The following is a 25,141-nucleotide window of genomic DNA, read 5'->3' as shown; positions in this document are numbered from 1 at the left end:
AGGGAAAAAAAAGAATCAGCAAAGCTACAAGCAGCAAGGAAGGGTTCTGCCCGTGCCCCGTGATTGTCAGAGAGATCCTGGTCCTGTAAACACCTTGTCTGGACTTCTGGCTCTATGTTGTTGAGAACAAGTTAGTGTCGAGGGTGTTAATTTGTGATAGCACCCTTAGGAAACCAGCTTAATGCCCCAAGCTGCCTTGATCTAAACGCACCTGGGCACCTGTGAAAAACTCAGATTCACTTCAAGCTTCTTGTTTTACCTTTTAGTCTAGCTGTTTTGTTCTTTTGGGGGGCATCACCCGGCTCCCAAATCATGATCTGGAGAGACCTATTGCTACTTATGAATGCCTGGCCTTAGCTTGGCCTGTTCCTAGCAATCTTTTCTTAAATCATCCAAACTCCTTTTGCCTCTGGACTTTTTCCTTTGCTGGCTTCTACTTCTACTCTGTGGCTGACCCCTGAAGTCTTCCTCACCTTTGCTTCCATTCCTTCTTTTCTCTCCTAGATATCTCCTCCTATTTATCCTCTTTCTGCCAGGCCTGCCTATCCTTTCTCCTGCCTTACTATAGGTCACTCTTTATTAGGCCATCAGGTGATTTAGACAGGCAGAGGATCACAACTTCACAGAGTTAAACAAATGCAGCATAAACAAAAGAACATTTGTACATCATTAAACAAATGGTCCCCAGCCTAAACAAAGATATAGATATATATATGAGAGAGAGAGAGAGAGAGAGAGAGAGAGAGAGAGAGAGAGAGAGAGAGAGAGAGAAGGTGGAATCAGTAAGAAGCCTTATATCTGCCACTGGAGATGTCTCCGCTGGAGCCTACCAAAACTTTGGCAGTAGGCCACGATCTCGTGGTGATGCACAGATTAATGGAGATGGGTTAGTTTAGGATGTAAGAGCTAGCTAGAAATATGCAAATATGCTTAAGCTAACTTAGAAATTGGCTAAACAGTATGTCAAATAATATAGTTTCTGTGTGTTTATTGCAGGACCAGGCATGACAGCAACCTCAGTCAACATAACACATCTTAAAATAATATTCTACAACACAGGCTATTCCAGCTCAAGGTGACAGCAGGAAAGCTTTTAATAAGGGTCCCCAGGGGTTCTGGTAGCCTCTCTGTCCCTGTCAAGTTCCTTTGGGACTGTTCTTTTGATGCAGTTATTTTCCTTGGGCAAAATCCATGATCACATTTGCAGTCCCCTATAGTGTGACATTTTAGTCTTTTGGCTTTTGGTGGGGGGGCCCACCACCTAGTTCCCAAATAAATCACACACAGAGGTTTATTCTTTCTTATAAACTTGTAGCCTTAGCTCGGCTTGTTTCTTGCCAGCTTTCCTTAAATTATCCCGACAACCTTTTGCTTCTGGGATTTATCTTTCTCTATTTTTGTATACTTTTCTTTACTTCTTTCTCCTTGGCTTGTTGTGTGTACCTGGGTGGCTGGGCCCTGATGTCCTCCTCTCCTTGTTCTCTTGCTCCTCATTCTCTCTCCTCCCAGATTTCTCCTTCTATTTATTCTCTCTGCCTGCCAGCCCCACTTAACCTTGCTCCTGCCTCGCTATTGGCCTTTCAGCTCTTTATTAGACAAATCATGTATTTTAGACAGGCACAGTAACACAGCTTCACAGAGTTAAACAAATGCAGCAAACCAAAAATCACATACCTGAAAATAATATTTCTCAACATCCCCCACCCCATGTCAATGCACTGCAGTTTACTCCAGCAGCCAAGTCCACTGTGGGTGCTTAGATTCAGAGAGACTCCTGCCTTTCCCACATGCTACTTAGAGGGACCCACGCTTCATTATTCTCCTCCACACTAGCTTTCATCTGAGATCCCTGCCTGTTAATGGCTAGTCGGCCATTCTTTCCTCTAATTTCCAAGTAGGAAATTCTCCCACCGTCTTCTTCTCTTTGCTAAGTAGTTAGTACTAAAATCTCTGGAGCTAGAGGAAAAGTCCAAGTCGTCATGGCATTGACACTCCCATCTGGGGCCCTGCCATTCTCCCTCTTCATCTCCCATCAGGCCATGGGAAGCAGCCACCGCTCTGTCCATCCCTCGGATGTATCATTCCATTTCCTGACTCTGAGTTGCTCAGTCCTCTTCCTGGAGTTGAATGTTGTTTCCCCTCTTGGGTCCTCCAGGATTTAGCTCCTTCCCCTTTCTCTGAGTTCCCAAACTAAGCCTAATACCCCCTTCTCCTCAGCCCTGAGCACCCATGAGCAGCTTCTCTGATCACCTTATGGGGGTTTCTGCAAGTCCATCAATTCCCTGAGACAGCTCCTCCCGGAGGTGCCCTGTGAAGAAATCAAGGAATCCAAAAGGCCAAGAGCAGGAAATAGTTCCTTTTCTTTGAACTAGTATTGTCTCATATACTTGCTAATAAAACAAAAGACTTTGTGATTTTAGAGAATGTATTGAAAATGCATTACTAGTAATATGTCATACCATTGCCTGAACATTTCCCTGCCAAGGTGATGATGGAAGTTATAAAATAATCCCACACCAGCTCAGATTTGAGCATAGTAAAGGGCTATTTATTTAGGGGTAGGCTCACAGGTCACAGTCCTCTGCACGAACGGGGAACAGGAACCAAATTCAGCAGCCGAAAGAGAGAGAGTGTGCATATGTGTGTGCATGCTTTACATAGGCATTTATAGTATAAGAGGCCACACTCAAGTGGGCTGGTATCTTAAAGGCTACTGGCTGTAAGAATTCCTACAGCACCTCCCCCTTTTGTTTAAGCAAGAGAGTTCCAAACCCAATACAAAACTATATACAATAAGAACATATATCAAGTATTAACAATATCGAGCAAGAAACATACTAAATGTTTCAATAATTATCCTACCCTAAGGAGTCTAAGTCTTGTATTATAAATAGCTTGACCAAATCATGAGAGGAAAGTTACTATGACTATCTAATCTTCAACCACATCAAAGGCCTGAGAAGGGAGATAATATTACTTGGGTAGGCAGGAAGTGCAATCAAGCAACTTCCAAAATGTACAATAAATGACAGAGAAAACCAGCTACCTGGTCAATCACCCAAAGTCTCATTTGCAACCTTGGAGCAACTAACTTTGGCTAAGGCCTAGAGTAACTGACAGACCATTTTCAGAGGCAGAAGAATTTTCAGAACTATCTTACCCTGTCTTGGCAAGGTTTGACAGTCTTTTTTCTTATATCCTGCTTGTTGTTGCTAGACATTGTGCATTTTGTCAGTGGTCAAGGCATGGGCAGTCCTTGCCTAAAGACCAGTTTTGCCAAGAAGAAAACAACCTCCAAGTGGAATGTCTTTGGTGTTTAACATTCTCTGGGGAATAGATCAGTACTGCCAGGAGCAATTGTGTCTTACATCAACAGAAGTGGTTGAAGATTACCTATCTATGCAGAATACAATCTCTATGTATCTAGAGAACCTGATTAGTCTAACTATGAGTATGACAAACATAGCTGATTATTGACCTATTATTCTTAATACTTAAATAGCTTAAAGACTAAGATTTAATATTAGAATATTAAACAATCTTTAAACAACTGTGCAACAAATGAGGACAATGATGTAATATTATGTAGCGTACTAAAATATAAACAATGTATATCTTGATCAGAAGTAGAAATATATAGTGCAATATGATAAATTATATCAATATACAAAATGTCTTAAGCAGAGGTAGAAGCATGCATACATACAATATGATAAAATAACTTTGTCTGTTTGTACAATATTTGTACAAATATTATAACAGAAATAAGAGCATATTCAATATAGCAAATATAATTTGAATTTGTATCAATATACAAGAATCTATATCAATGTAAACTGCCTATAAATAATAGCTCATTCTGTTGACAGAAGTTTCTGTCCTGCCCGGTCCCATATCCGTTTAGTCCCCAAAGAAATACACAGAGATCTACATTAATTACAAACTGATTGGCCTATTAGCTCAGGCTTCTTATTAATTAATTCTTATAACTTATTTTAGCCCATAATATTTGTCTATGTTGGTCACGTGGCTTGGTACCTTTTTTGGTGAGGCAGTCACATCTTGCTTGCTCTGTGTCTGGCTTCCTCTCTGACTATGTAACAACTGCAGACTGACTGTTTTCCTCTTCCCTGAATTCTCCTTGCCCCACCTCTACTTCCTGCCTAGTCACCCCATCTATTCTTCCTGCCTGGCCACTGACCAATCAGCTTTTATTTAAAATATAAGTGACGGGTACAGACCATTGTCCCACAAGTATTCACTCTATTGCTCACTATTATTATTAGTGTGAATAAGCTCAAACTAATATACCTATTATCCCATCCAATTTCCCTTTTTTCATTTTTATTCAAAGAGATCCCTGAGCCTACATAAATTCCACCCCAACCCCTAACCCCCAACCTTATACCAGTTATAATCAATCTCTAATTGATGCCCCTAACCCTGAGGACAAACTTTGTTGGAAGAGGGAACATTGTCTTCTAGAATTACTTCCAACTGTCATGGGGGCAATGTTCTTTCTATGGGATCCTGTAAAAGTCAAATGATGGTTAAGAGTCAAGATTACTGCCTGGTATAATTACAAATAATCTCTGAGTATTTGGTAGGATTTTTCTGAGGTTCCTATTTGAAGTTCTGGCTGGAAGGTTGTAAAAAGGTGCACCATTTCAGCTAACCAAGTTGGAGTCATCTTGAGGAGCTGATACCAAAACCCGGTCTTATAGTAGTGCTATCAGCATCATGATGTCATATCTATCAGGTGGAGTTGTTGTTATGGGACACCAACTTCTTCCTGGAAACTTCAATACTTACAGCAGGAAAATTTGTTGTTCATTGTGGAAAACTTAAACAGTATTTATATAGACATATATTCAATGAAAGATATGATAAAGACAAAAATAGGTATGGAGAAAAGTAAAATTTTTCCTGAATTCTTTCTTCTTTCTGTCCCATACCAGATGACTCCTGACATGAGACAGCAACTCTGATTTTTTTATTTTAACAACATGTTTGGATTTAGAGAAGGATACAGTCATTGTCCAACTCCAAAGCCAGCTTTGATTTTTAAGTGAGTCATGACTATTATTTTAGTTTATGTTCAGTGATTTCTTTTTTTACCCTCAGGTAACCTGTCCTCATAAATCATAATTCTCTTTGCTTGGTGATCCAATCTGGATAGTTATCTTTTCCTCTTTAGGCATCCTGATGTCCAGGGTCTCTTGACTTTATGAAGATGAGTATTTTCCTGCAAAGACAAGAACAGAACCCTGCCCCAACTCTTATGAGGTTTTCTTACTTCCTGTATGATTGTCACCTCTGTGGGTGAGCCGTCATTTCTCTTTCTCAAGAGGTTTCTCTTTTTCAAACCCAATCTTTATTAATTTTGATCTATGGCTTTTCTCCTCCTGTGGAAACAAGAGCAAAATCCCTTCCCCAATGTAGCACATCTCCTGGTTTCCATTGTGAGGTCATCACATCCTTGAAATATACCGGGTGATTTAATTCAGAAGTTTTTTCTATTGTATAATGTCTCTTTGTTGCTGTTGTTCCTTCAAGGTTAATTCAAGGTTAATAAAGCATTATACAATCTATTTCTGGGGGTATTTTCCATATCTTTCTGTTTGTTTAACATGTCCTTTATAGTTCTATTTGACCTTTCTATAACTGCCTGACCTATAGGATTATTTGGCATACTTGCAATATGCTTTATATTTTAATAAGCAAAAAACCATTTCATTTTCTTAGAGACATATACTGGACCATTATCTGTCTTTATTTGTGTAGGTATAACTATGATGGCCATAACGTCTAATAAATAATGTGATTACTGAATTGGCCTTTTCTGAGCTCAAAACAGTTGCCCATTGAAAACCCAAATGAGTATCAATGGTTTGGTGTACATATTTTAATTTTCCAAAATCCGCAAAGTGGAGCACATCCATCTGCCAGATTTCATTCCTTTGAGTACCCTTTGGGTTACTTACTCCTGCAGGTAGCAGTGTTTGGTTATAGAAAAAACAAGTAGGACATCTCTTTATAATTTCCTTAGCTTGTTGCCATGTAATAGAAGCTCTTTCTTTAAACCTTTGCTATTGACATGATGTTTCTTGGGAAATTATGAAGCCTTCAGAACACTTCCAATCAATAATTGGTCAATTTCCGCATTACCTTCTGCTAGAGGACCTGGAAGACCTGTATGGGATCGGATGTGTGTTATGAATATGGGACAAAGCCTGTTCCTGATTATATCTTGAACCTGAATGAATAATGAAGTCAATTCTGTATCATCTGGTATAAATCAAGTGGTTTCAATATGGAAGGCAGCTCTTTCTGCATATCACAAATCAGTAACTGTATTGAGAGGTTCTTTAAAATTCCTTAATACAATGAGAATAGCATATAATTCTGCCTTATAATTTAGACAGAATTATAAGGGTTTTGTTCCACCTTACTTACCAAGCATTTAAGGCTGCTGTGTGGCATAGGGACAAGATTTGTTCATCATAAAATGCTTTTAACATAATTATTGTAATCCTCTTAGATACTGCTGTCATTTTACTGAACAGATTAAAGATAGTGCTATGGTCAGGTAATGAAGGGTGGCACAGCAGAATAAAGAAGTGACCTCATGATCTGTAGCATCACGTGATCTGTTGCATACAGGCTTGTCAGCTAGTGATAATGCAGCATCTGGCATAAAGTGATCCCAGAAATCAAACATGCTCATCAAAAGGAGGTGGTGGTTTATGTTTACTAATGTTAAGATCACATGCACAAAAATATTTTTGAAACACAGAACCACATGACCAAGGTTGATTCCCATCCTTGCTAGTTGTAAGCTATGTGGTGCTAGGACTGCAGTCTGACTTTTCTGAGTCCCAGTGTCTCTTTGTTTTGGAATGGAAATATCATCTCATAGCAACAGGGACATCATGGGAAGGGAAATGAGTTGGTTTCTATGAGAGGGACTTGTAGATGAGACAGGCCCAAGCAGTGTGAATATGGCTGGCTGCTCTGTGTTTGAGTTCAGAAAGTTGTCTTGGGAAGGTGTCGGGATCAGGAGGAGGTATTCTGCTTGGTAAGTGGATATGGGAGCCGAAACAAGTGCAGACTGTCTGAATTCCACAGTGAGGCAGGGAACAAGGATGCTGGGAAAGGGTTTGAGGGACTGGAAAAGAAAGGAAATTAATCGAGCATTCATTGAAAAGAGTGAGTAGACAGGATGATGCTTTTGCACCCAGTCCCCTGTAACCAAAGACCAGCGCTGAGCTGTACTTCACTAGTGAATGTGTGCTCTCTCTTTCTGAGGCTGTTCCTTGCAGCTCTGTAGCCTTCTGAATCTGAAGTCAAGGACTCACTCACTAGTGTCTTGGAGTCTAAGTGCATTAGTGTCCAGAGCTGCTGCTCAGGGTTGCATGCTGGTAGTGCACCTTCAGCCTCCCTATTTAAGGAGACTGAGGCTCCAGCATTCCTATTTTGAAAGATGGAGAAACGTGTCCTAAAGAGTCACAAATACACAGTACTGCCCTTCAAAGGCAATTTGGGTAAATGCAAGAACATTTCTCTCTAGCTACCTTCATGCCTTTTGGTCATCACCATCCTAAGTGGAAGCAGGAATCTGTGTACGTTTAAACAATCAGTGGATGTCATTTGAGATACAATTAGTGTTCTTCAATGTATTAGCAGGTAAAAATAGAAGAGACCAATTGAACACATTTAATAGAAAAAGAATAAACATGAAATTTTGAGTTTCAGTTACAAAATTTAGTCCTAGACGTTTGGAAATTGGAGCTGGCAGAAAAGTAAAGAAAGGCCCACATGCCTTCATCTAAAAGCACAAACTCAAAATAAAGTCAGTCAGCTGCACTTGTATTTTCTGGCTGCTGCTGTACGCTGATCTCCCATGAGTCCAGCACTCTGGAAGCAGTGTGAGCTCCCTTTCACAGGCTGATGCAGGCTTCGTGAGGTCAGGCAGCTTCCAAGGTCAGAAAGTGTGGTCCCAACACAGCCATTTGTGGAGCCTGGTGCAGAAGCCAGAAGTCTGAGGCCTGTTTTACTCACCACGTGAGACCCTTGTGTAAACAAAGGCCTGTTTTCCACCCAGCTCCACAGCTGTTCCTAAATATCCATTCAGAGGCTTAATATTACTTATAAATGTTTGACTAATGGCTCAGGCTTATTACTAGCTAGCTCTTACATTTAAATTAACCCATTTCTATTCATCTGTATTGCCATGTGGCCTGTGACCTACCAGTGGTGCTCTGACATGTTGCTCCTTGGGCAGATGCTAGCATCTCCTGGACTCTGCCCTTCTCCTGCATCTCTGCTTGGATTCCCCACCTGGCTTTATCCTGCCTTGCCATAAGCTAAAGCAACTTTATTTATCAACCAGTGAGAGCAACACTATTTATAGCATACAGAAAGACATCCCACATCACCCTTGGCTTCTCTATAATATTCTCTTTAAAGGAGAATGGCCAAATGAATTGAGATCAAAATAAGGAAAGGAAAAACCCTAAAGGGCTGTGGTGGGACAAGGGCTGCAATGAGATCCCTTGGGTTCCTCAAATGAGTGGAGCAGACTCTGGAATCTCTGGCAAGTGGAGAATGAGTTCAGGTGTGGGCTTTTCCTGTGCCTTTGAGTGTCTAAACCAAACTGCTCCATCCTGCTGGAGCAGTGCTTTCATGCCTGCCTTTGTTTTAAGAAACATTTTGAAAGAATGGATTTGGCAGCTGGGGGAGGACAGATGTTTCTTTGGATGTGTTTAACACCTTATAGGTAAACTGGAAGTGGGCTCTGATCATCAGCTGTGATACAACACAAGTCACACCCTGGACAAAACTTCCAGGCAAGGGCTTTGCCCAAGATACTATGTTAATGAAATGGGCATACAGCAAGTAAGGCAGCAGAGTGAGAGACGAGACAGGCGCTGCAATAGGCAGGGCCCACCTTTGCCTTCAGAGGAGAAAGGGAATCAACTGAGAGAAAGACCGATCCAGCCGAGCAAGACGACTTGAATTATTGCTTAACCCCAGCACTTGTTGATGATTTTGATCAAGGAATTTGGCGGCAGTTTGAAGCATGGTCTACAACAAAGTACGGAACTATGTTAAACCTCAAACTGAACCCAGTTTTTTTTTTTTTTTTTTTTTTTTTTTTACCAAACTATAAGCTAGTGAATCCTTTAGTACTTAAACTAAAAGAAAGAAAATATTCTGTAGGCTAAATCACAACCAAACTGCTAAGATCTTAGGTTCCTGGGTCCCGAGACTGCACTGTAAAAATCCCTCCTATGTGAAGACAAAGGGGCAGGAGCGGTCTGTGGAGAGTTTGAAAGTAGATAATCAAGATAATGAGACACAGTGTGGGGGAAGAGAAAAGACTGCTCCCATATATAGAAACCCCAAGCAGGTAACATTTGGTCTTGTGAGTGTTTATTCCTGAATTCATAGCCACATTTAATGAGCCTCTGACTTAAGAGGGAAAATGCATGTCATGGTTGTACTGACCATATAAGTAGTTACCTTAAAAGGGTTTTTTGCTAGGTAGTGGGTACACACACTTGGGAGGCAGAGGCTGGTGGATCTCTGTGAGTTCAAAGTCAGCCTGATCTACATAGTGAGTTCCATGATAGCCAGGGATACACAGAGAAATCCTGTCTTGAAAGAAAAAAAAGGGGGAGGGGGTTTTAAACTATTAATTTCTTTTTGCATCTGCCTAGAAGAAACACCAATAGAGCTGGTATCCAGAAATTAGTGCTATATGGCTGCTTAAAAAACTATAACACAAAGATCTAAGAAGCTCACTTGAATCCTGACAGAACCACCTGACACCAAGGTTGGACTCCCATAGTGCCAGCCTGCTCATTCTAAATTCTCCTTAGGAAGAAGCCTGCCTTGAGCGTGGACTCCTTCTAGGCATTGAGGTCTCTCTGTTCTCCTCGATTAGTGACTTCTGTCCCGACGATTCCTTCTCCATTGCCCCATCTTGTGATAAGCCCTGTGTTAGACATAGTAGGTGGTAGGCCTTAAAACCAAAAAGTGATATTTAAATGCCATATGGTACTTTTAGGTTTATATAGTTTAAGAAAATGAATTAATATGTTATACAAAGTATTAATTTCCCTTAAATATTATTTCCAGGGCCACCTGTGGAACATATGGTACCTTTGAACACAAAAGAGAAATGAAATGGGCCCTTTCTGGTGGGCAGAGGCCCGTATGAGATACATACTTGACCAAGCAGTAGACTTGGTAGTGTGTGGTTTATCCACGGCCTACCACTGTGCACAAACTGTACCCTAGGGACACGGCAGTCCTGTCTAAGTTCAGGCTACGTTCACCAAACAAGCAGTGGGGAGAAGGCTGATATCCTACAAACCTCTGGGTCTTCAGTCCCCAGTACATATCACTCTATGCAACCAGAAGACAAGGATATAAGTTCTTTCTTAGATTCATTTATTTATGTGTGTGCATGATTTGCCTGCATGCTTTCGTGTGCACCACATGTGTGCCTGGTGCCCACACTGGTCAGAGGGAATGGTGGATCACCCAGAACTCGAGTTATAGTTGTGCGTGGCCACATGGGTGCTGAGAACGAAACCTGGGTCCTCTGCAGATGAAACAAGTGCTCCTAACTGCTGAGTCAGCTGTCTAGCTCCCACATCTAAGTTTTGTTATGTCTTCATGGTCCTGAATTTGAAATAAAAATTGCAGATTTGAGTCAGTCTGTGATTTGAATCCCCAGCTCTGCCACTCACAAGCTAAATGATCTTAGCCAAGCTCCACAGCCTCTCTGACTCTCAGTTTTATCCTTTGTAAAATAAGATTGCCATTGGTACCAGCAAGATGGCACAGCAGTTAAAAGTACTTCCTATATAAATCTCAGGCCTGAGTTTAGGCCCCAGAGCCCCTGTTAAAAGCTGGATACAGCGGCACACATTTATAATCCTCGTGAGATGAGGGTGGGGACAGGAGAATGGCCAGAAGCTAAAGGAGCAGCCGGCCTGTTAGCAGCAGCGGAAAACTCTAAGGGAGGCTCAGTCACAACAAAGTGGGGGGAGAAGACCAGCTCCCAGAAGTTGCCCTCTGATCTCCACTTACACACACACACGTGCACACAAATTGCCGCAATGAGGCTTACTGGGATAATGTACGCAATGTGTACAATGGTGCTGGACACGACTATGTTTGGTAGGTGTTGGGCACAGCGAACGGATGTCATATTTACCTGATTGTCTTCCCACCAGCAGACGGGTTTTCAGTAGGGGTTCTGATGCATTTGGGAGGAATGTGAATGCCCTTCTACAGTGATACTTAGAAAAGATGCCGAGCAGGCTCCAGGATAAACATGTAGGAAACATAGTCATTTATATGACTTGATGGTGCTGTGTAACGTCCCGAAGGTTGTGTTCAAAGCACACAGTAGGACACAAGAAGCATGGCAGCCTAGGACCTATCCCCCAAAGCCTCAACACAGCATTAGTGATAATGTGATTCTTTTTGAGGTCCCACTACTGTATCTGATCACACTCTTGAGCTGAGTACCACCGTGGTAAGCTCGTATTGCCATGTGTTTTCCATCTTCCTGTTGGTTGTCTCACAGGGGAAGACAGCTCACGTGTGCCTTTAGGGTAAGTCATATACGGGGCACTGGTATGTACAGGCACCCACAGTTCCATAACCCAGAAGTAGGTCACAGGCCCAGCCCCACCTCCAGATGAGTGCTCCTCAGTAGAGAAGGCAGGGACTGTGGTCAGAAGGAATTTAAAAGTGGTTACAGGGAGCGGGAAGCTGTGTGGGTGCCAGAGGGAGGACGCCACGTGGAAATGACACATGCGGGCTGCCAACTTTATACTTTTAGTGTTAAATTCTTAACACTTTTGAACTTCCTGTATGGCTCTGGCTGACCTGGAACTCATAAGATTCACCTGCCTCTTCCTCCTGAGAGCTGGGGTTAAAGGTGTACTTGGAAGTTAACTTTGAAATTTGTTACCAGTTTGTTGTAGGTATCTGAGACAGTGGCCCAGTCTCTGGGCTTTAAATGAAATGTTACCATAGAGCTTAAAGGATTGATCTCCTTTCCTTCCTTTGAGGGAAAGCAGTGATCATGTCAGCTTGGGATGGCAATGACCCCAAAGGCTCACATGTCATAGTCATCATTGCCAGCTGACAGGCTTTGGGGAAACAATTGGATTTTGGGGGCTCTGACCATAGTGTCTGAATCCACAGGTAGAGTCATAATCTGATAGCATAGCTAGGAGGAGGTGGGGACAAGGAGATTGACAAGCGGGGAAAGTGGGCTAGCCTGCTCTACCTCGCTCCCAGCACCTCTCGTGCTCAGTCTGCTCCCTGACTGCCACCCGGTGAGCAGCCTTTCTCTGCCTTGCTCTTCCTCCAGCGATATCTGCCTCACCAAGCATGGACAGGAATGAACCTCTGAGCCAAAATAAATCTTCCCCTCTCAGCCATTTTCTTAGGTTTTTGTCACAGAGACTGAAAACTAACACATGTTTTCATCATTGCAAACTTGTGTGTTATCTTTCTGGGTTATGCACAGCCCTGGCTTGTCATGTGCAGCTCGGCTCTCATAATGTAACCTGCTTGGCAGATCCCCAGAAATGATCATTCGTGGGGGGTGGCTTTGTTTGTCCTTTTTCCAAGCCACAGCAGCCTTCTTGACTTTCTTGCACTTGGGTGTTCCCCACCCCCAGTAGCACAGGAGGAGATAGCAGAACTGCCCCATGCTGCCCCAGGGCTGAACCCGGGAAACTGGGAATAGAACCAGGCAGAGCCGCTTAGTGCTGGTGCTGTGGTAAAGGAAGCTTCAGCGGCAACTGCAGAACTGAACAGTCTGGGAGCTTTACTCTGTAGTAAGGCATACATTTACCAAGCAACTCTGAACTAGTCATAAATACTAAAAAGGAGGGGCAAGGCTGCCTGCCGAGAGTGTGCAGCGGGTGAGTGGCTTGTGGGAGTGGGAGGGGGGGGTGGATGGAGACCAGGGTGGACTAGAAGGTAGTCCAGCCCCCAGAAGCAAAAGAGGTTGAATTGTAAGGGACTTAATAAGCCTTTGTAAAGACACTAGCATACAGGTACAAGACTCTAGCTCCCCACTGGCCAGGAGGCTCTTCCCTTTCCCATGCAGGAGGTCACACTAGAAGTCTGCCTTCCCTGCAGAATCTCTCTTCAGCATTCTTCTGCGGCTTCCCACGGTTGACCTCCTGCTGCACTCTGATTAGAACCTCCTCGTCCCTCTGCATCACTAGCCTGTACCGAGAGGGTCCCTCTGCACTCTTGTCCTTAGGTCAGGGGCTGCACTCAAGTGCCTCTTCCTGATGCCTACCTTTAGATCAGCAAATCCTTGCTATGCAGACACTTTCCAGGGTGTGGGGCAAAACTGAGGACACAGCAGGCCACACCTGGAAATGCCTATGGTACAGCTGCTCTGTACACTTGGACTGCTGGGAGGGTTCCTAGGCCCAGACCATAATCAAGGCCCGCTGTCTAGCAATGCCCAGATTGTCCGGAAAACTGCTGCTAGGGGAATTCTTTACTGCCCATCCTCCACTGCCCTGCTTGGGGGCCTCTCCAGCATATTCTTCAGTGGCTTTCGGAGCTCTTCCGACCCATGGCTGTCAATGCACTATGGCAGCTCTTCTGCCTAGAGCCTTAAGAGCCTATCTCTGCAACCTTCAGCAGTGGTCTTGTGTGATAAATTTGCAGTCTGAATTCAGCACTCTTTTGTGTATAGAACAAGAACCTTCTTGCAGATTGAGCACCATTCCCCATCAGAAACCTCATGCCCTGGTATACACGAGTAACTGCTATGGACTCAATTTCCCCATCTCTCCTACAGGCATGATAATGATAGCCGCTTCTATATCTCAATCCCTGCCTCTGTTCATTCATTTAATCCTATCAGTGGATAGTAATCCTTTCATTTCATCTGTGGAGGGCATTGAATGAGTTAATATGCAAAATGCTTTACAGCCTGAAATGCATTGAGTAAAACAGTGTTATCAAAGTGGGTTTGGGGACTGGAGAGATAGCTCAGTGGTTAAGAGGTTAAGAGAACTTACTACTCCTGCAAAACTTTTGCCAGGTTTGGTTCCCAGCACACACATCAAATGCCTGTAACTCGGGTTCCAGAAGAGCCAACACCCTCTGCTGGACTTCACAAGTACTGCATGCTTGTCATGAACACAAACTCATGTAGGCACACACACATTTATATAGAAACAAAAATAAGTAGGTCTTTTTTTAAAAAACTATTTGGGAATTTCATATAATGTACCTCAATTACCCTTACTTCCCAGTCCTCCCAGGTCTACCTCCCCACATCCTTATGGCCTCCCTGCAAAGAAAAGAATAAAAAAAACAAAAAAGAACAAGTCCAATTTGTTTGTCCATATAGTCACTGGAGCATGGTCAAATCTTAGGAAACAGAGTGGATTTGGAGAATTTAGAAGATGAAAATTGTTGTCAGCAATAACTGTCTTTATGTAGTATTAACTCACAAACAAATATCTATTTCTGGTACAAATGACTTAGATTTTTAATAAATTTTCACCAAGGGCCTTCTCTGTGTCAGGCCATATTGTAGGTGCATAAAGCACATCAGAGAAGAAGTAAAAGCTTGCGCACGCACTCCGGGGCTCAGATCCTAGCAAGCAGATGCATGGTAAATGTCAGTGGCGTGTGGTGTTGAAATGCGCCTGTGCTGGGGAAGTCAGGAAGCAGTGGGGGTAGACGGAGATGAGCGTGCAGGAGATAGGCAGTTTGCATTTTCCTTTCTGCTTGTTTTTGTCTTAACAAGGTCTCCTCAATGGTGTGGCTTGGGCAGTATATGGGGCCACTGGCAGTGGGACCAGGATCTAACTCTAATGCATGAACTGATTTTATAGAGCCCATTCTCTATGAAGAGATACCTTGCTCAGCCTAGGTACAGGGGGAGCGGAGGACCTTGGTCCTGCCTCAGTGAGCGGATGGACAGTTTTAGTTGACTTCCCAGGAGAGGCCTTAACCTCTCCATGGAGAGGATGGGAAGTGGGGTTGAGGGGAGGGGGTAGCGGGAAGAGGAGAGAGGGGGAACTGAGATTGGTATGTAAAAAATTAACTGGGATAAAAAGACAAAATCTTCTGTGTAGCCCAGGATGGCCTCAAACCTGTATAGTTCTGTTCCTCATTATGTAAGCAGCCTGCCCTCAAACTCCCAATCTTCTTTCAGCCTCTCTAGTGTTGAAATTACAGGCGTGAGCTACCACACGAGGCTTCATAGATTGGATTTTTCATCACACTGAGCCCTCTTTGTCTCATATATTTTTATCTTTCCTTACCCAGCAAAACCTGAATGGCTTCCATGTGTCATGAGCAGCAACAGTAGAAAGGCTTGTCCCTCCCAGAGCTTCCTTCCTGGGAAGAAGCGTGAAGACTAAACAGTAGTTTCCCCTTATCTAAATGTTGACTTTCCACTGTTTCGGTTTTCCAAGGTCAGGTACAGTCTGATCATATTTAGTGGAAAATTCCAGAAGTAACTTAGAAGTATTAAGAACTTTCATAGCTGGGTGGTGGTGGTGCACGCCTTTAATCGCAGCACTTGGGAGGCAGAGGCAGGTGGATCTCTGTGAGTTCGAGGCCAGCCTGGTCTACAGGGTGAGTTCCAGGACAGGCTCCAAGGCTACAGAGAAATCCTGACTCTAAAAATAAAAAACAACAAAAAACTTTTATTATAGTTTATTTGTTATTTTAACTATTGCTAATGTCTATTTGTGCCTAATTTGTAAATTAAACTTTATCATAATATGTATGCATAGGGGAAAGTGTGTTTGTGTATGGCAGGGGAGACACTATCTGCGCCCTGCTCTGCAGATAGCTAGGGACCCGTGTGTGTGTGATAACTGCAGGTCGAGCTGAGCAGTATAAAGGCAGAAAGGTGATAGGAGGGTGTTGCTTTGTTGCTGGGACAAAATATCTAAAAAAGGAACCTGAAGGAGGAAGGCTGTACAAGGAAGGCATGGAGATTTAAGCCAGCTCAGGATGGCCGGGAGCACGGGGCTGCTTGCTTTTACAGTGCATTGATTCAAGAAACAAGGGGGGGTGGGTCTTGGCACCAGCAACCCACTTCCTAAAAGTGCTTCAGCCTCCCAGACAGCACTGCCAGCCGGGGAACAAATGTCAGACATGATGGACCCGGGGGTGGCAGAGGGAATATAGAAATGGGAGCATACGGAAGAGATGCCCATGACTTTAGAGCTAGGCCTGAAGCATGAGAGGAAGCCATCCCTAGGCAGTACCTGAACAAGGGTACTTTAAAGGCTCCAGGGCACAAAGAAACTTGGCAGATAGGAGAAGCAAGGGGAGCCTATGTGCGGGCAGGAATGAACAAGTGAATCAGGGAGAATGGGGCACCCATGGGTAACACAGTGCCCGTAGGCTGCAGAGAAACCTGGATTTTATCCCCAAGATGGGGAAAGGCCTCTGAATGCTTTTGGCATGGATTGGCCAGATCTCTTTGTATTTGTGCTCTATACAAAGGTTAGGTGATTAAGTGGTTCTCTCCACAGGGAACTAGGCAGGTCACAGCCAGTTTAGTTCTCTCGCTATTTGTTGACATTCACTGAACCCCTACTGTATGCTGAGGACTTCACTTAATGGGTTGTGTGGAACCCCTACTATGTGCTAAGTGATGCACTTGATGGTGTGTGTGTGTGTGTGTGTGCCATGAACTATGATTTCACTGCCTTGTGTTGAGTCCCCAGAACCAAGTGCAAAAGACCCGGGGAAGGTCGGGAACAATGGTGTAGATCCAGATTGGCTAGTACCAAAGCAGCAGCTGGTGTGCTCTGTCTACTTAGGGTAACCTGTCTTTGCCATTAGTTAAATGTACGTTCTTGTTCAGAAGCCAGAATGCGCAAAAGTTCTTCCTTCTACCCACCCCCAGGGGTATCAGTCAAGCGAGAAAAGAAGGGCCATCCTCCATTCATTCCGCCAGCCCTTCTACGTTCACAGGAAAACAGTGTTTGCCCGTTAAAAGCCAGCTGTCTTAATAGGTAGCTCATTCTTGCAGTGCGACATTTCAGAGAACGGGAACCAGTCCTAAGGAACAAGATTCAGATTGGAAAATGCCTTCACCACTTGGGACTATTGCGTGCTGCTGGAATTTGCTGAAACAAGGACATAGAACTCTGAGGGCTTAGGAGACTGCCTCTGAGCCTGTTTGCCAGGTTTCTCAAGCCAGCAGGTGTCTGGGCAAGCTTGATCCTGAGATGAACCCATGGTAGGCAGGCCATCCTAAACACTGCTCCATTTCAGCAAGAGAAAAAGAACCCACGAACCTGTTCCCTTTTCATCTTTGCAAACAGGCAACCTAAAACGTTTAGCTGGACCCATTGCATCATTCATGAATCTGACAATACCCGTTCTCACAGTCTGTGCGTGCAACTACAGGTCTGGAGGCCCGTTGTTTACCTACTCACCATGATGGGTGAGGTTGCCCCAGTCAGCCTCCCCTATGTGGAGTGCGATCTGTAGCTCACAGAGTCACTCCGAGTTTCAGGGAAGAAAATGAACTTCCCTCGTCACGCCGTGTTACCTTGAATCTGATAGCTTTCGGTGCACTGCAGCCTAGCATACACAGCTTGTCCACGCCCCTGCTGGAACCCATTTTGAAGACAAAAGTCAAAAGGACGTTCCTCTTCTTAGACACAGTTCTGTTCTGTAAAGGGCTTCTGTTTTGTAATCTGTTTTCGAGATCTGGTGCTTGTGTTTCTAACACCCCATCACGTGTGGTCTGACGTAGACCTCACCATGACTATGAGCAAATGCACTGTGAGGATGTGTGTGGGATGGCGGAGCCAGCTCCCTGCAGCAAACCGCCCTTTGTCAGAAAGTTTCCATAGGGCCTTGCAACCCCACACAGTGGATTCTGCTTCCATAGGCCGGCCTGCGCTAGCTGGATATGGAATGTGAGTTTGACTTTTGCAGGATTCCAGGTCAGTATCCTCATATAGAGCATTCTTTTTTTAGTTAGGGTTGATTTCTACGTTTCTTTTTATAGAACACGACTTGCAGTAGAGAGGGGAGAAAGTTGTTTGTCGGTTCAACGCTATTATTTTATTTATGTTAGGAACTGAGTCGTCTGAGTGCTGGCAGGAAGGCTTGGCCTTCTTTGATCGGAAGATTTAGAAAACCGGAATCCAGACTGCCTCTGGAGAGCAGCCTTCCCCTGGCCAGGGCCGCTTCATTTTCCTCTGTCATGTCTTAGAGATTTGCCGATAAAACACAACAGACTTTGGGAGTTGGGGAGATGACTGACAGGATAGAATGTTTATTTTGCAAGCTTGTGGACCTGAGTTTGGATCCCTAATACTTAATGTGGCATGAGCTTGTAACTATGGTGCTGGGGGAATAGACAGGAGAATATCTAGAATTCACTGTCTGGTCCGATCGGTAACCTTCGTATTCAGTGAGAGACCCTGTCTCTAGAAAAGCGGAGTGGAAAGCAATGGAGGAGACACCTGACAGTCTCTGGTCTCTTCATATGCACAGATAGGCACATGTACACGCACACTAAACACCAGATTTTGATGGCAAGCTCTATAAAGAAGTACATGGTAAATTCATAGAGTTTACATGGGAATTATAATTCTATGTGTTTTGGTATTTTGATAGAATTGTCTTAACTGGTTAAAGACAAAGAAGCTTTAATTAAACAGAGATACTGGGAAGTAATGGTCACATCATCGCCAAGGATTGTTTTCTTGTTTTCAAATTCAATCAGGGAACAAAGGCCTAAAAACAGCATTGTGGATAGGATGATGTAGGACCTGATTTTTAAATAAAATGAGTGGACAAAATCATTTGAACAGGAAGTTTGTCGTGACCAACATAGGTCTTGAGACTTAGAAAACAAGATGCAAGCAGTAGTAAATTGTACCAACAGGGTAAGATGATAACCGAGCCAATCAAAGAACAGCTTTCACTGAGACTGGTCAGGAGCCGCCCTGTGGTCCAACCAGTCCGTGGTCCACCTGGCCCATGGTCCACCTAGCTGCTTAGCCATACTCAAACCCAAAGAGAACGCTCATTTCATGGTGGGGAACAGTGTGCTTCTGTGCAACTGTGGGCATGGCCCCACCCCTCATCCCTCAGGCTCCCCACCTGTCTCCTGGAGAACTCTACTTTGTGTCTTATTTTCAGTCACTTTGTGTGTGATTCTGTTAGGCATACATGTAGTTTTTTTTTTTTTTTCATTGAGTAAAATAAAATAAACTTCCTAGAGGCAGAAATTATTTCAAAGTATTATGAATGTTGCCTTATGGATTAGCACAATAATTTCAAAGTTTTTGTCTTAGGATATACTTATTCTTTTTTATGTACGCATGAGTGTTTTGCCTGCATGTATGTCTATGCACCACTTGCATGCCTGGTACTCACAGAGGCCAGAAGAGGGTGTTAGATTCCCTCAGCCTGGAATTATAGATGACTGTGAGCTGCTATGAAGCGTGTCTTGTGGAAGAACAAGTGCTCTTAACCACTGAGCCATCTCTTCAATCTCTGGACTTACCATTGAAGATTCAAAGAGGTTTTGTTCATCTGAGGTCTGTCACTATTTGCTATATTCAAAAATTCAAATGAGTATTTAAATGCTCATGCAAAATGACTTTGTTCAACCTAATTAAACAATCAAGTAACATTTAAAATGACGATAGCATGAAATAAATCAGTAAGAAGTATTATATTTTGTTAAATATCTTCAATTTTGGCTTAGTAAAAAGACAACTTGATTTTCACATCTGTTCCTACATCCAGTTGTAATACAACATATTATATTAGTTGAGGTATATAAAGAAATTCTACCTTGCACAAATGGTTGGAAAAGAGGATTTTTTTAAATAGTCTTTCTATTTAATTGTGGATAGTCTTGGATATTACACCAAAATTTGACATGACGATCTCTTAAAAGTTAGTTGAAACAAGAACTTTGAACCTTGCGTACTTTATTACTTATAAGTCTACTAGTCTCTTTTGTACATGTTAACACATGCATTGGTCACTAGAAAATACTGGTCCCCTCAGTCAGGCCAACCTCCAGATTTGGTAAACAATACCCAAAAAACCATATTTATTCACATCACTATCAGCCTCATCAGAAAAATCATTCTGTATTTGGAAATGTCACTTCCAAAATTTAAATTTCATATAAAAATAAAATTTTATTATTGGTAGCAAAATACCTATACCCATAAAATTCCAGGGAATCTTGGTCTATTTTCAAAACTCTAAATAGCTGCAGTCTGTCTACCAGCGATTCTCTAGTAATCCATGACAAAAGGTTAAGCTGGCCAAGCCTACAACTCAAAGAACTACCCAGTTGCTTTTCTTGGTAGCAGTTCTGTTTCAGTATGCACTCCTAAGAGTTTTACATATACTACTTTAGCACACAGAATCCTTAAACACACACACACACATCTCGAGGTTAAAAGTTAATAAAACGATTAAGTTTTATTCCTTCCATTGATTATCTGTGGCATAGTGCCTGCTGAGGTGCCAGAACCTACCTGTCATTGCTACTGAGCCATTCTATACTTTTCAGCATACAAAAAAACACATAAATCCATACCTCTGTGTCATTACAAAAGTAGTTTTGACCACACAAATTTAGAAAACACCTTAGGAAACCCAGAGGCCTTTGAAACGTGCTTTAAAAACTGCCAGGCAAAAGGACACAGGAATAAGATCGGCAAGAACTCATTTTTATTTTCCTCTTACTTGGCTCTGGTTTAAGCAGACCTGGGCTCACTTATGTCTGATTTTTAAGGCTCTAACTCAGGAAGCTCTGTTTGCACAATATGTAAATTAGGACATTTGCTTAAATTGCTCTATGCTCATCGTCAGCATAGTCAGCATGCATTGTGCTATAGGTATACGAGTACAAAGATGGGCAAGGCTGTCCCTGCACTTTGGGGACTCATCAAGAAAGATTCGCGTGAACAAATGTATTCCCAGAAGCTCCAGTGTGGGCATGAACACACAACCAGAAATCATAGAAAGAGGAGGCTGCCCCCGTAAGGTGTTGCTTGAGACGGGTATGTCTAAAGACTGCCAAGTAGGAGAGCTCCAGGCGGGAGAAGCATGATGCACACAGAAAGCAGGTCTTCCAATGCTATGAGAAAAGTGGTCCATGAAAAGGTAGATGTGCTGTCTGAACCTCTGGATGGGGGTGGGAAGCTGGGATGGAGGAGGGACTGCTGCTCCCAACTGTTTGAATCTTTACCATGAGCCGAGATTTATTTTCTTTTTAATAACGTAGGTAATTCTAGAGCTGTGGCTGTAGCTCAGTCAGTAGAGTGTGCTCCACAAACATGAAGACCATTGGCACCCATTACCCATATAAGAAAGTCGGGCATGCTTGTAATCCCAGCACTGAGGATGCAGAGTCAGATAATATCCCTGGGACTTGCTTAACCTAAAACAGTGAGCCCTAAGTCCCAAAGTGAGACCTTGTCTCAGAAATCAAGGTGGATGGTTCCTTAGGATCAACACCTGAGACTGGCCTCTGACATCCACATGGGCATGTACACATGTACCGTGTATACCCACCCCCAATATAAGCATCTGCACACACACATCAACACATACACAAGGTAGTTGATTTTGAAAGCAAATATAGCAGAATTATTACTCATATTTACTTATTTGTTAGAGCTACTTTTTTTGAGACAGGGTTTCAGCTACTTTTTTTGAGACAGGGTTTCTCTATGTAACAGCCCTGTCTGTTCTGGAACTAGCTCTGTAGACTGTGCTTGCCTCAAATGCAGAGGTCCGCCTGTCTCTGTCTCCTGAGTACTGCCATTAAAGGCATGCACCATCACTGGCCAGCTGTATTTGTTTTTAAATGGTGTCTTGCATGTAGCCCAGGTTGGCCTTGAATTTATTGTCCTCTTTCCTCAGCCTCCCAACTGCTGGGATTATAAGGGTGCACCAAGATACCTGGCCTTGCAAAGTCATGTTAGTTATTCGAAATATCTGACTTAGGTGCCCATGTTTGTACTATACGTATATGTGTTTACTCTGTAGAATTGGAGTGTGGCAGGGGACAAAACCAGCTCAAAAGTCTAAATAGGCTGATTAACTAGAATTTCCGTGGCAACTGCATACTCACACAAGATGTGTTTTATGTTAAAAAGCACATGGCTTTTATGTTAGATTTTGTGCAGCTATATATTCTGCTTACATACTTATATATGTAAATATAGGATGACCATTCATCTTGGGATCTAGTCCCAGTATGTGCCCTTTCTCTAGCATAGTTATTAATTACACCTGCTTTCTCTCTCTGGGGTCCTATTTTGGGTGCTGAATTATTCACCCTATTTCTATACCTGTACTTATAAATAGAAGTGTATTATGTGTTCAAATATTCATCATTTAGTCATACATACATGTGTCTATATGTGTGTGTATTTATATATTTAAAAGTGCTTTTAAACGCTATTCTGGTTAAAATACAAACTTAGGGGTTGATAAGATGACTCAGCCGATAAAGGCACTTGTCAGGCAAGCCTGATGACCTGACTTCAATCCCTGGAGCCCACGTGAGACTAAAGTGAAGATACGACGCACAAAGGTGTCCTCTGACCTCGGTGTGTGTGCTGATACACTTGGATGCCTCCCCCACGCATAAACAACAAATGCACATTAATAAATACAGTTTAAACAGTACAGACTCAGCAAACTAGTAACATAGCTCAGGTTTGGGCAGTTATCAAATTACAGATTGTTTTACTGTTGACTCACCTAAATTTTTATATCTAGAATGGTTTTGTTAGCCTTTTAAAATTTTTTGTTTTGTATGTATGAATTCTTTGCCTGCATGTATGCCTGTACACCACATGTGTGTCTGGTGCCCACTGAGGCCAGAAGAAGGTGTCAGATTCCCCAGAACTGGAATTCCAGACAATTGTGAGCAGCCAATGTGGGTGCTAGGAATTGAACATGGGTTCTCTGGAAAAGCAACCAGTGCTCATAACTGCTGAGCCAGCCCCCTATTTTAGCCTTTTCATGGTTCTATATTTTTTCTCAGTCGCACTGCTAAGAATAGTGAAGTTGTTGCATGAAACTTTTTTAGAAAACATTTTAGAAATTACATGTAAATTAAACCTCATCTTCTCTGTGATTTACACTTTTTGTTCCAAAATCTATTGTGGGCCTTCTGTCTGCTGAGGAGGCTCCTGGCCTTCCGTCTGCTGAGGCTCCTCTGACTTCTCTTTTAAGTTACTCACTTGTGGAGAAATGTGGAGGGTTTGCTGTAGAGTGCTTACATCTCTAATGTCAGAGAATACCGATGTTGGTGAGAAGGGCCTCCTCCCCTTCAGTGCTAAGTCCGTCCCCTGTCCTGTCCCTGTGTCATCGTGTCCCGTCCCCCCACCATCATCTACTTCCTGTTTCTTTAGCTGATGCTGCTGTGACAAAGCCACCTAAGGGCTGGTGAGATGACTCATCAGACGAAGGCGTCTGCCCTGCAAGCCTAGTGGACGTCTTTGCAACCCGTGTAATGTGGGAGAGAAGAGAGTCCCCAAAGCTGCCCTCTGACCTCCACATGCATACCATGGCACCTGGATCACCCTCTACATCACACACAGAGTAATGGTTTGTTTTGAATTTTAAAAAGGCAACTTAAGGGGAAAAGGATTCATTCCAGCTCATAGTTCAAGGAGTCACTCCATCATGGAGGAGATGGAAAGGCGTGGGAGCTTGAAGCAGCTGTCTCACTGCATCCATGATCAGGAAGCAGAGAATAATGAATGCATGCTGCTCCTTAGACGCATTTCCCCACTGCACCGTCCGAACTCCCAACCGAACAATGGTGCCACCCACACTGGGCAGGTCTCCCACTCTCGGGGCCATTAAGATAACCTCTCACAGGCATGTCCAGAGGTCGACCTCCCAGGTGATGATAGATTGTCAAGTTGAAGATAGTAATTATCACACTTCTTGTTCTTAAATACAAGTACTCTAACCCCAGCTACTAAGGAAAGCTGCTTGGCCGTGACTGGTCAGGCGGCAGGATGTGCATGCAGGGGGCATGACTACGATGCAGGGGGCATGACTACGATGCAGGGGGCATGACTACGATGCAGGGGGCATGACTACAATGCAGGGCGCATGACTACGATGCAGGGGGCATGACTGACTACGATGCAGGGGGCATGACTACGATGCAGGGGGCATGACTACGGGGCACCGGTCCTCGCCAAGCGACTGACTACTCCAATGCTATCCATTCCTTCCTGCTTTTCAAGAAGAGACGTCATTTCTCGTGTTTGTGTGTGTGTGTGTGTGTGTGTGTGTGTGTGTACAGAGACATTAAACAGGATAAGAAGATGCACCTATGGGGAAAGTAGATCCTATAGGATATGTTTCTGCTCTCCACTTTTACTGGTGGAAGCAGTTCCCCACAATTCCAGAAAAGACTCATGAAAAATTAAGTTCGAGACAAGGGAAAGCAAAGTAGAACTAGCGTTAAATAAAGGAACTGAAACAACAGTCGCAGCAGAGGCCCCGGCTAGGAGTGGCTGCAGCAGATGACCGAAAGCCCAAGCTTCCTCATTGGAGGACTGAAGCTGATGAGCACACATGCAGTTTCTTTGTCAAAACTGATGGACTCATAGGAAGGTGCCCTTTCGCTGTGACCAAAGGTGATGGAAGAATTTATCAGATGTTGCTTGTGTAAAGGATGCTAAATAGACCATAGGGCCCAGCTTATAACAAACCCTTTACAAAAGATGAGAGGAGTTTTTGTATGGACATCTGATCTATCTAACTGAATAGCTGTCATGAGTTAAACACTATAGACTAGCAAGACATTGCAGCTGGCAGAGAAACATTGCCGAGTTGTATGACTTTCTGGGGCCTGCACGTACTGATGGCACAGGAGGTGAGCTCAGGGATGTGTGCTGTTTCTTGTAGATCACAGCAGAATGACGGTGCACATTTAGATGCAAGGGTGAGGAACTGGCAGAGAGCGAGAACAGTGAGTTACTGTCTGCATGGTTTTAAAGTGGAAAGTACTAGAACAGAACAGATGGTACCACATGAAGTCAGGGTGTTCATCTCATTTGTGTCTTAGGTCACTGAG

General features: G+C 43.3%; 1 protein-coding gene across 4 annotated transcripts in view; it reads left to right on the top strand.

The window, feature by feature from the left end:
• Positions 1 to 25,141, top strand: part of Zbtb38 (zinc finger and BTB domain containing 38) — a 78,788-nt gene that overhangs the window by 45,547 nt on the left and 8,100 nt on the right. The window contains exon 1 of one of the 4 annotated variants that reach the window (XM_057767255.1): positions 17,902 to 17,993. The exons of the other annotated variants lie outside the window; for them this stretch is intronic. The gene's annotated coding sequence lies outside the window, so the exon portion shown is untranslated. Of the gene's footprint in view, positions 1 to 17,901; positions 17,994 to 25,141 lie in introns of those variants that run through there. 4 annotated transcript variants of the gene reach the window in all.

Source organism: Chionomys nivalis, chromosome 4 (genome assembly GCF_950005125.1).
Source record: "Chionomys nivalis chromosome 4, mChiNiv1.1, whole genome shotgun sequence".
Lineage (NCBI taxonomy): Eukaryota > Metazoa > Chordata > Mammalia > Rodentia > Cricetidae > Chionomys > Chionomys nivalis.
Note: the sequence above shows the minus strand (reverse complement) of the source record. Positions and strands in the feature narration are given on the sequence as shown.